Raw genomic sequence first — 12171 nt, 5'->3', positions numbered from 1 at the left:
TGCTTCTTCGTTGCCAAGAAGCTCATCTCGCCTTGAGTGATAAAAATGCATATTAATGTGCAAGGTGGGGGTGGTTCTTGGCCATCTTATTTCTGACAAAGGTATCTAGGTTGACCCTGCAAAAATATAAATTATTTTGAGCCTTCTTATACCCAAAACTCAAAGGGAAGTGAGAGGTTTTCTAGGACATGCAGGCTACTATAGGAGATTCATTGAGAATTTCTCAAGGATAGCTACCCCCCTTTTCCGACTTTTGGCTAAAGATAGTGAGTTTTCTTGGTCCACAGCTTGCCAACAATCCTTTGAGACATTGAAGGAAAAACTAGTCTAGGAACTAGTTTTGTGAGGACCAAACTGGTCCCTGCCATTTCATATTTCCTTTGATGCCTCAGATACTACTATTGGTACAGATTTAGGACACGAAGAAGACAAACAATCTTATGCTATTTATTTCATTAGTAAAAACTTGTCACCCGCTAAACTAAATTATATGGTTACTGAGAAAGAGTTTTTAGCTGTAATTTTTTCCATTAATAAATTCAGACATTATATTATAGGATATGAAGTCTTTGTGCATACTAACCATTCCACAATAAGATATTTGATGAATAAACCATTAACTAGCAGTAGAGTGACTAGGTGGTTATTATTGTTATAGGAATTTAATATTACCATTATTGATAGACTAGGAAAATCTAATGTAGCAGCAGATTATCTTTCAAGATTAAATAATCCTGGTGAAGTAATTCCTATTGATGATGATTTTCCTGATGAACATCTTTTTGCTGTGTCAACAAAATCCCCATGGTTCACTGACATAGCTAGCTATTTAGTCACTGGAAAATTACCACCTCGCTTAATCACTCGTGAAAAGAAAATATCATATAGAAAAGTGTTGCATATTTTTGGATTCAAGGAGACATCTTTTACACCGGAGCAGAACTCATTATCCATAGATGTGTAAGAAAGGAAGAAGTCTTTGATATTTTAAAATATGCCCATGATGAACCTTGGAGGGGTCACTTCGCCGATAAGCAGACTACATACAAAGTGTTATGAGCTGGCTATTTTTGGCCCTACTTGTTTAAGGATGCCAAACAATACGTCAAGTGATGTGACAACTGTCAGTGAATTGGCCAACCTAGTCAAACCAATGAAATGCCTTTATATCCTCAGGTTATGATTGAGACTTTTCAAAAATGGGCCATTGATTTTGTAGGAACAATAAATCCAACATCATTAAAATAAAAAGCATATTTTGGTTTGTAAAGATTTCGTTAAAAAATGGGTAGAAGCTAAAGTTGTTTCTTTTGCTACTGAAAGAATTGTTGTTGATTTTCGTTTTATTGAAATCTTTACTAGATTTGGTGTGCCTAGAGAAATAGTTTCTAACAATGGACGCAGTTTAATTCTAATCTGGTACAGGGTGTGATGAAGTAATACAAAATACTGCACAGGAAATATACACCGTATAACCCGTAAGCAAATGGTCGGGTGGAGTCCACAAGCAAGGTGATTGAGTCCATCCTCACAAAGACAGTAAATATTAACAGAAAGGATTGGGCTGACAAATTACCAGAAGCATTGTGGGCATACCGAACCACTTGGAGGAACAACATAGGACACACACCATATGAGCTGGTGTACGGGAAACAAGTCCTCTTGCCAATAGAATTCCAGATCAAGACTTTTAGGATTGCAGTCCAATTATGGCTAGATCTCTCTAAAGCACAAAAACAATGTCTTCTACAGTTGAATGAGTTAGATGAATTTCGAAGGGATGCTGTTTAGTAGAACATATTGGTTCAACAACAACTCAAGAAGTGGCATGACAAGTCCATCCAAAAGAACCAATTCCAAAAAGGTGATTGGGTGCTCCTTTACAATTCTAGATTCAAATATTTTAAAGGGAAATTCCATACATGCTGGATGGGACCCTATGAGGTGGTCAAAGTGTTTGAAAGTGCAGCGGTAGAGATATAAACTATTGATGGATGAGATTTTGTGTTCCTAGTAAATGGGCATACATTGAAGGTATATTTTCAGCCCCTTACTAAAGGGGATTTTATGCAACAAGTCCAACAACAATTTGAAAAGGAGTTGGTAGGTGTTAACACCAACCTGTAGAAAATTTGATTCTTTATTTTCCTCATTAGAAAAAAAAATAATGAAAGAAAAGAAAATGACAAAAAAAAAATCCTGTAATTATGAAAATCAGTTGACTGACATGATTTCAGAAGGATCAACCTGAAAACTGGCATGTTGGCATGAAGATCGAAATTTCAATAAAAAGGGAATGTTACTTTATTTTTAGATATGTTGGCTGCCACCAAGAATAAGTAGGTTCAAGGAACCCATCCCTTATCCAAGTTTGGGGTAACTAGAATGGAAATTTTTATCCAAGTAAACGCTTAATTCCCGTTGCAATCACTTTTTCCGGCACCAGTGCAGGCAAAACTTCAAGATAAAATTCTACCTTTCTTCTATTTTCCTATTTCGTAATTCTCACTATTTTTCTTTTTTTAATCCCTAATGAGTTATGCTCCTCTTTCTTCTAAAGAAAAATACCCTTACATGATCTCGTAAAATCCCTTTATTTCCCTTGAATTTTTTCCACATCCCGTTCTTGTTTATCCCCCTTGGTGATATTTTTCTTGGAATCCTTGCAGTAATGTTCCTTCCCATGTCTGAAAATCACCCCTTTCCCACTTTTTTATTCCCTCATAAATCAATTGCAGAATTTGATGCAGTCAATCCAGAAGGCATGCTCATGAAACACCAAAGCATGGCGAATAAAACTTTCCTTGTATATTGAGGCAATTTTTTTTTCCCAGCTACAGAATTATATTCTATCAAAATTGTTATTTTGGTAAAATCCCTGGTGCAAGATGTGCAGTGCAAGCAGTTAGTGCAAGCATGATGCAGTGCAAGCAGTCAATGAAAGCACTATGCATTGCAAGCAGGATCAGTGCAGGAGTGTGGCCGACTATGGAAGTAAGTGTAAAACAAATTTCACATAATACAGGAGTGTCTTATGAAGAATATTTATGGAATTTTATTACTCTGTACATGAGTGATTCCTGCAGTGATAGATCATAGAATTATATATTTTAATTGATACTTTGTTTTATCATTTACTGACTTAGGAAATTTTTTAAAATACAAGATATATTGGGTTCTGAAATTTAATTTTTTAATGAGTACTGAAATATGTCTTAATTGAATTATGAGGTAGACCATGGGATAATACAGGTTGTTTGAAAACTCATAACTCACCTCCCTTTGAACCAATCTCCCATCACTTGTTCATCATTATCTTACCTCTTAAACCGATCATTATGACCATTACACCGCCGCCGCATAAGCCTCTACCACATCAAATCATTACTGCTCACTCGTAGAAGGATGACACATATCTGCATCTGAATTGAGGAGTCGTTCTTTTATAATTAAACATGATCAGTTGGATGGGACTGAAAAGACGAAGGATGGAAGGACCTTTGGCATAAAATTATCAGCAACCATTGGTATCACTCACTAAAATCCTTTGAGGTTGTGATAAGGAATTGTGGCAAATTCGAACATGGCACCTGTAAGGAATGAGCCATCATCCTTGAAGGAGATAGAATAGACTGCGGAATACCAGAACAGTCTTGCACTATTGCAAGAATCCAGATTCCTTCCATTTTTGCAGAAGTTCAATGGCTTCGACATGGTTGTGGTGCTAGAGTTTGTGAAGACATTTGAAGGAGGTTGAGCTAGGGTCGGCTCATTTGAATTCGAGGTCACAAAGGAGTCCATTGCGCGAGCTACAGGCTTTCCAACTACAGGGGAAAAGTGGTTCAAAAAGGAGCAGCTTGAAAAGAAATGATGGCGTTGGTTTGTGAGTGACAAAAAGCTTAAAGTTAACTGGAAGAATGGGCTTCCGCAGAGCATCATGCATGGAAAATGGTGAGACCTCATGTACATACTACATAAATTTGTGACCTACGACAGACATTACACATTAGCATTCATGTACCACATGAGATTGTTGTTGCACTTTGAATCAAGGAAACTTATTAATTTTCCTTGCTACCTGCTCCGAAGTCTTGAGAAAATGATAAAATGTGTGCAGAGTGGGAATGCAAGCCAAGTCACATATAAGCTATATCATCATGGGCTTATCACAATCCTCATCAAGAAAGTGCTGGAAGAGAAGGGAGTGACCTGGAAGGCATTCTTGAAGGAGTTTCGGGCAAGGACTGTAGGGAAGTTTGCTGGCATGAGTACAAGCAAGAAAAGGAAGGCAGAGACATTGTCCCCTGCTAAGAAAAAGGGTAAAAGCACATCGGTGCAAGCGGAAAAGAAGTCTGTCAAAGACACTCTGCCCTTGGGAAAGAAAAGAAAAATCATAACCTCGACAAGGAAGAAGACTATCTCTCAAGGGACGAATCAGTATCGGTCAAGCTCTCTGATTGTGATTGATGAATCACCTCAGGTTTCGCCTAAAAACCATAACCTTTCAGTTCTTGCAGATGGAGTGGTAAACGAAGAGAATGTGGAAAAGGAAGACGACATACTATTGTCTACACTTTTTCACAGATTAAGAAAGAAGAAGATGACACCGAGTACAAAAGAAGTTCAGGAAGAGGGTCACGAGGATGATGAGGTACAACACATGGAGACCCTCAACAATTTTGATGAATAGGACATTGAAACCCTCAATGTTTTTGATGAACAGGGTACTGAAGCCCCTGCCTGTTTAAATGAACAAGGTACTAAATCCCTGGAAGAATTGGAAGAACAGGGCACTAAAAACCCTGTGGAATTAAGTGCACAAGGTACTGAAACCTGTGGCACGAAGGCTGTGGAAGGCACCAAAACCCTTGGTGATAAGAAAACCCCGGGCGCAAAAACTTTTGGCAATGTCACAATGCAAACGCTAGACAACCTTAATCTCGACAATGACAGGACTTGCTTGGAGTCCATTGTAGAGAAGGTATTTACACTAGAGGATCTGAGCACGGAGCCCTCTAGCCTCTACCTCAACAACTGAATAGTGGAATTAGAGCAACAAGTTCATGACATGGGTGCTTTGAACGAGGTCATGAAGGAGCAAAATTGGCAAAAGCAAGGTGAGGTAGAGTTGCTCGCAAAAGTCAAGAAGTAGAAACAATAAGTGAAATTATGGAAGTATCGGGCTTCCAAGTGTTATAAACGCCTCAATAAGGTGACTAATCATATGAAAGGAGCCCAAGATAAAAATCCAAAGGCAGTGAAAGCAGGGATAAGTATTGAAGTATAGGATTGAGAGCTGGCCACCCATTTTTGAAGCTTTTTTGCAGAAGGTAAAATGTTGTGTGAGGACACACAACAACTTAGAGATGGAAGGATGTTGGTGTCCCAAATTCTCTATTTTGACCCTATTCCCATAAACCTTAACCTCTGTTTTATCTCTATTTAACCCTCTCATTCCTGCACTAGTCCAAGATAATCATCTATTCATACATATACTTCGTATTTCATAATCAATATTTATTAATTGCTTTATCAATCACTTTACATAGATTTCATACCTTTTAATATCTCTTGTATCTTCTGTTTAACTTTCCTAAAAGTAATTGAAGAACTAGGTGTTAATCATTATTTAGCATGATTAGTGCAGGCAGATTCCTGCACTGCCAACAATGTTGCTCCATGATCTCCGTGATATTCTATGTGGACGTTTCTGATCCACGACTCCTAGTTTGGTTGCAGACTATCTGAGGATGGACATTGGCGGTGTATAGTCAAGGATGCTTTGCAAGAATATGATCTACGACCAACAAAGTTCGTGCCTTATTATAACCATCAATTGGTTTTGCAATGTTGTTTATTAGTTTGTTCGGCCAAAAGGCTTGAATAGGAAATGTCTGTAATTAGTAGAATATGGTTAAGGCCGAGAGACTCTATATAATGTAGATTGTAGGAAGAGCCAAGCTAGTGATCTCTGAGTTGTAATTTCACTTACTTTGTAATTTTGTATCGCCCTCGGTTTTGGGCTGGACTTGCACTATCATGTATATTTGCTGATCAAGTTAATACAAGGAACGCACCATGTTTTCTTCATGCTGTGTTTAATTTCTATTTCATGCGAGATTAAGTTTTGAACCGTTTTGTTTCCTAAATCGGAAATGCGCTGCTTGGCTAGAGCCCAGCTAACCCAGCTCGTTTACCCTTGTGTTTTCGCCATTTAAAAAGTCTGTGTGAACATTTATTCATTTGCAGTTGTGTGGCTTTGATTGCTCTTATGTTTATTTTAGATTTATGAGTTAAATTCATTTCATAAACAAGTGTGAACGGATCCGTAGTTTGGAAGTTTAATGAAGTTTATTTCTTTCTTGCAATTTCTTTCCTGCAAATTACATTCTTGCAATTTCCTTCCTGCAATTCTTTTCTTGCAATTTTTGTCTTAGTTTGCTTCCGCTCAGGTTGTGCAGGAAGATTCTTCCTGTACCAGTGCATGTAGTTTCCTACACTCTGGTTTTACTTTACAACAAGTGTTACGTTCCTTTTCCTGCTTATAATTTCATTTATTCTTGCAAGAAAATGTATTGTCAATTCAAGTAATCATTCTCAATGTTAAGAATTATACTTTTGAAGGATCTTTACATGAATTAAGAAAGAACATTATTACAAACACCATACTTTATACTTGTAGTTTATGACTTAAGAAAAAGGAACAAAAATGTTATAAGTGAATTGTCGAAAGTTAGTTGATGCATGCAAATTACTTTGACTGCTGCTTGATTATTTCGAATTGTTTTTGCTTTATGAAGTTTAATTTCATTGCAAAGTTCAATTAATTAAAGCATTCTTTTTCACATGTAATTTATCTCAGAATATAGCTTGCAATTGCAATTCTTTTCGACATGACTTTTAATTCTTTCGAAAGTAAGTTGGAAACTTTGGTCAAGGAAGCTCTGTCCTGGTGCAAGAGTTGGTCTCTTGTCACAAGAATAGAGTGCTCTAAGCCTTGAGGCTTAGAGCACCTCCATAAAGACATAACTCTTTAGTAAAGAAGGTAAAATATACATTTTCACATAAGTATTGTACCTGCACTAGTGCAAGCAGATTGCAATAGTACAAGAACAGGTTGCTTGGTGTAGAAGGAAAATCAATTGGGAAACAGATCTTTGCAAGGGCCCACTTGTTAAATTGTTAGCCATCTATACTGAAAGTAAACATAGTATTTCATTTCAAAATTTAATATTGCTTTCAGTTGTGTGAAAGTTCCTTTACTTGATTTCCTCGCAAATTATTCTTTTACATTCCAGCACTAGAATTGCTTTGGTGTCGATTGTCTTTAAGATTTTTTTTTGTATAATTTTGCAACATTTCATTTAATAAGTAGGATTAGAAATAGGAAAAGTTCATACCACCTCTGGCATTGCCTGTGCTTCATCTCTAAGTTTACGAAACCCTTGGGTTGACAATTAAGTGTTGACGAGTTTGCTTAAGTGCAATTCCTACACCCAACAAAATCCACCTTATCGTGCACTCATGTAGAGTATAAAGTCACTATGGTTTCTTGTACTTATGTCCATACCACCCTTCTCAGGCTTCGTAGTTGTGTGTAAGTAGTGGAAACATATGTGGTGTTTGTCTCTCATGCTCTATCCTATTGTAACAATGACTAGAAAGAGCTTTGTAGCTAAATGGAAATGTTGGAGAAATTAAAAAGGAATCTGATTACCCTAGTTTCTTCGTTGGTAAAGAAACATGAAGGTGTGATTCAAGTTGAAGCTCTTACGTCTTTCAAGGGTACCCGAATTCTCCTTTGCTTCTCTTTGAAATAATTTGGTCTCAACACTCATATCTAGTCTTAGGCATTTAATGGTTTTTAATAAGTTTCAATTTCATAATATTTATTTTTGACTTGTTGTAGAGCATATGTGGCTCATGCTCTATTCTCTTGCAACAATGACTAGATGAAGCTTTGTGGCCAGGTGGAGATGTTGGAGAAACATAACATGGCCTAGAGGAGATGTTGGAGAAACATAATAGGGTTCTAATTACTTTGATCTCTTGATTAGTAGAGAAACATGGAGTTGTGACTTATCGGTCTCACAAGGACACCCCAATTATCCTCTAATCCTCTCAAAAATAAAAAATCACAAAATTCCTATCTAGTCTCAAGTTTTGAATAATTTTAATAAATTTAAATTTGTAATTTTTCTTTTTACCTATAGCTCTTTAAAAAACTAGTAATTATAAGCCCACTTTCCTCTAACATAGTTAATAACTTATAGGTCACTCTTTTCGGCTTATAGTGTGATGAACTTAGTTTCCCTTTTAGACAAGTATTTCTAGGTTTTTGTTTTTTCAATAATTTATTTATCTTAATACAAAATAGTTACTTAAGCTTTGATAACCGTTATAGTTCTAGGTTTAAACAATTCTTATGTTTTGTTAGTTGTTATAGTTTTAAATTTTAAACGACTAATAATCCAACTTGGCATAATATCACTATATCTATATATCATATTTTAATTTTATAATAAAATTTACTTAAAATCAATATATTTTATATTATAATATTAAAATTATTTCTTTTATTAAATAATTTAGGAAAAATTGAGTCAAGAGGCTCATTTTACAACCCAGTATGAGGGGATGTGTAAGTTTGTTTGTCCGTCCATATCTTTTTATTGAGTCGAGTGGCTCATTTTGCAACCGAGTATTAGAGGATGTGTAAGTTTGCTGGGTCGAGAGGCTCATTCTACAACCCAGTATGAGGGGATGTGTAATTTTGTCTGTCCATCCTTGCCCATTTAAAATAAAAATAAAAAACAAAAATTATGTTCGAAATAGAAAAATAGTGTCGACTATAATTAAAAAAAAATGAATACACTGTAAAGTAATTAGAAGTGAAAAAAAGTATGAATAAAGTGTTTAAATCTTATACTTTTCAAAAATATTTCAACAAGAAATTTAAATAAACTATTTGAAGATCTATATTAACTAATTTATATTGATATCAACTTCATATATATTTATATATAGAAAAAAGTTAAATTTGTATAGTTCAAAATTTTATTTAGCGCTATATATACTCTATTTAGCATTAAAAATACAATCTAAACAATAAAAAATAACATTATATTTTGCACTCTCAATAAATTTACATACGAAAAAATTTGATCCCTATCAACTTATATTAAATCCATACTTAAAATAACTCTATACTAATTTTTAATACCAAATATAAATATTAAATTTATTTATGTAAATACTACATATCGCTGGGCTCGTAAACTTTCGTCTTTACTCATACCCTCGGTATGGGCCTCTACTATATAAACGGAGATCTAATTCTATCATTTTAAGTAATTACGGTTTCGGCATTCCCAGTACCGAGCCATGCGTCACAAAGTATTTCACTCAATTTGAATAATTGCAGGTTTTAGAGAATTTATTAGAAACCAGTGAAGTTAAAATGTTTAATATAGTTATCTAATTGTTATTGTTATATGTTGAGTCCCTATACAATACATATAAGGTCTAAATGTTAATATTAGTGGAAATATAATATCTGAATTTTTTTTTTTTAGAATTTTAAGTAATGGTATGATTTAGGTAATTTATGAGGTTTAGATTAGTTTGAGTGGGGTTTAGGTTTTATTATATCTTAGTTTTAAATTTTATGGGAAAAGTTGAGGATGGAATTCATTTTTCGGGAATTACACTGTCTTAAAAGATATTAATTGATAGCATTTTACTAGTGGATAGATCTTTAATAAAGAGGGTCATCCCAAACTTCTATGAGAGTGCAAAATTTAAAAATAGATTTGCACCTTAAGGGGATTGACCCATCTAATATATATATATCATCATGTGTAATTTTTCATTATTTAAATTGCATTTTTAATATATAAATAGATTCAATTTTTAAATTGCATTTTTGAATACCCAAATGGATTCAATACTTTGAAAATCCCCTTGAACATTTGGATTGTGTAGACTACACAGCTTAAACTTGCAATTATATTAAATCTTTGATAGTTTTTAGAAAAAAAAAAACTAGAAAATATACTTCAAAAGATATCAAAATAGTAAATAGTAAAACTACAAATTTTATACCATAAACGCTTACTTTTTTATTACATTATATAATGTATACATAATTCTTTAATATAATATAATATATACGTAGTTCACATTAAAATAATTTGTAATGAATTATACATCTCATTAATCACTAATTGACTTTGTTTACTTTTGATTATTTATTTACTTTGAAATATTTTATTATAAGCAACATTAAAAAAAAAAAATCATATGAACTTAAGGTTGTATATTTAATTCATACATGGAAATATTAAAAAAAAAAGATTATTTTCACACTTAAAAATAAAAATGTAATTGTTCCTTTACTTTTAAGTACTTTATCACTTTAAACTTTAATATAAAATATGTTAGTAATATGCACATTAAAACATTTTAATTATAACTAATCAAGTATGTATGTTAGTTTTCGTTTTTTTATTATAATCAACATTATTTTTTTATTTAGAGAATATTTTTTATTATTATCATTGACATGTTTTTATTTATAAAATATTTATGCCATAAGGCATTCCTCATGGAAGAACTCCCCTCTCGTGACAATGTGTAACTTGGTGGGTCGTTGATGTTGTGTGCTAGACGATTAGAACATTTTTGGTCGTTGGATCAGGTGGTAGGTGGAGAATGTTGCGCTAAAGGTAATTAAGGTAGTTTTGTAGGTACCGACCATCAATCATTGTCAATAACTGAACTAAAAAGGGGTAGTTTTGCAGGAACTGACCTTTGTTATGTGAGGGGTGGAGTAGGGGCTGATGTATGGATATACAGAGAATCCAAATACCATGGCGTGGGGAAGGGAAATGGCGGCTGAGGAGACGCAGGAATGAGGGGGCTAAGAATCGATGGACCCAACACAGGTTATCCTAAGAAAAATGTTGTTTTTGCTATTCCTTGAACAACTCTTTGGGTTTTTGTTTTAAGCAATGAAGAAACAATAAGAAAAAATTCTCCTTGGTTGACAACGAAAAATTCCTGTCTTGGTCTCATTTTGGATTGTTAATAATGTTGTTTTTGAATCTATCTAAAGTCCCAAATATTCCCCTGTATTATCGTTGAATCATAATCTACACCCAAATGTCCATGTTCGACATTTTCTTTCAATTCTTCCAAAAAATTTCTGTTGCAAACATATATTTGACTGGTCCTTTACAGCAATTAATGTTATTCACATAGGAAACCTCATTATGCGTACCCATTGCCTCTCACCTATTGCTTATATTACACACCCCATCTTTGTTTACCAGTAAGTCCTAATATATGGCTCGCCCTGCATCCTTTTTGTGGGTCTATTTGAGAGTTATCATTCTTTTACTGCAACTAATTTGAGGATGATACATAAGATTGGTATTTTCAGCCAAGAACCTCATTTTGGGGATTACCATTTTCCTCCATCAGCCTCGTTCTTACACTTTGATTTTCGGTTAACCTTATTTTACAGTTGGGCTCTCCATTTTCTTAACTCCTTTCCCATCACAATTGCTCCATTCCCTTTTTTACCTCTCATCCGGTATCTCATCTCTTTCTTTTAGCCCTGATTAGGGCCACAACCTTATTCTACAACTCTAATCATGATTTATTTTTTTGGTTTTCTATACATATCATTGCTTCTAGAAGTTCTGACTCATGTGAAGGATTTGTTTATTTTATTAGCATTTGGGGCCTCTGCATAATAAACATTCTCTTGTGGGTATCACCCCTATTATTAGCATTTGGGGTCTTTACTCAATAATTTTTTTTCTCGTGGCTATCTCCCATTTTATTAGCATTTGGGGTCTATGCATATTAGGAATTTGCTTGAATCATCGCATGGATACCTATGAGATATTTTCCAAAATATTAAATCTATCCTAAAATTAATTAACATCCAATTAAACAATTAGCTGAGTCTGAAACCGTTCATTGATTTTTCATGAGTAATATTCAAAAGTTTAGCTCTTTATTTTATTGTAATTGAAGTTAGGAGACTTTTGATGTTTTGTCTCTCAAACTTATAGTTTTTTATTATATTGCAATTGAAGTTGGTTGTGTTATTCATATTGGTAATCCAATTTTGGCGTCCTTAAAAATCACAAGGAACTTTCA

This window comes from Pinus tabuliformis, chromosome J (assembly GCF_031772625.1).
Source record: "Pinus tabuliformis cultivar Carrire ecotype Pingquan chromosome J, CPIR1, whole genome shotgun sequence".
NCBI classification, from domain to species: Eukaryota; Viridiplantae; Streptophyta; class Pinopsida; order Pinales; family Pinaceae; genus Pinus; species Pinus tabuliformis.
This window is presented reverse-complemented; position numbering follows the sequence as displayed.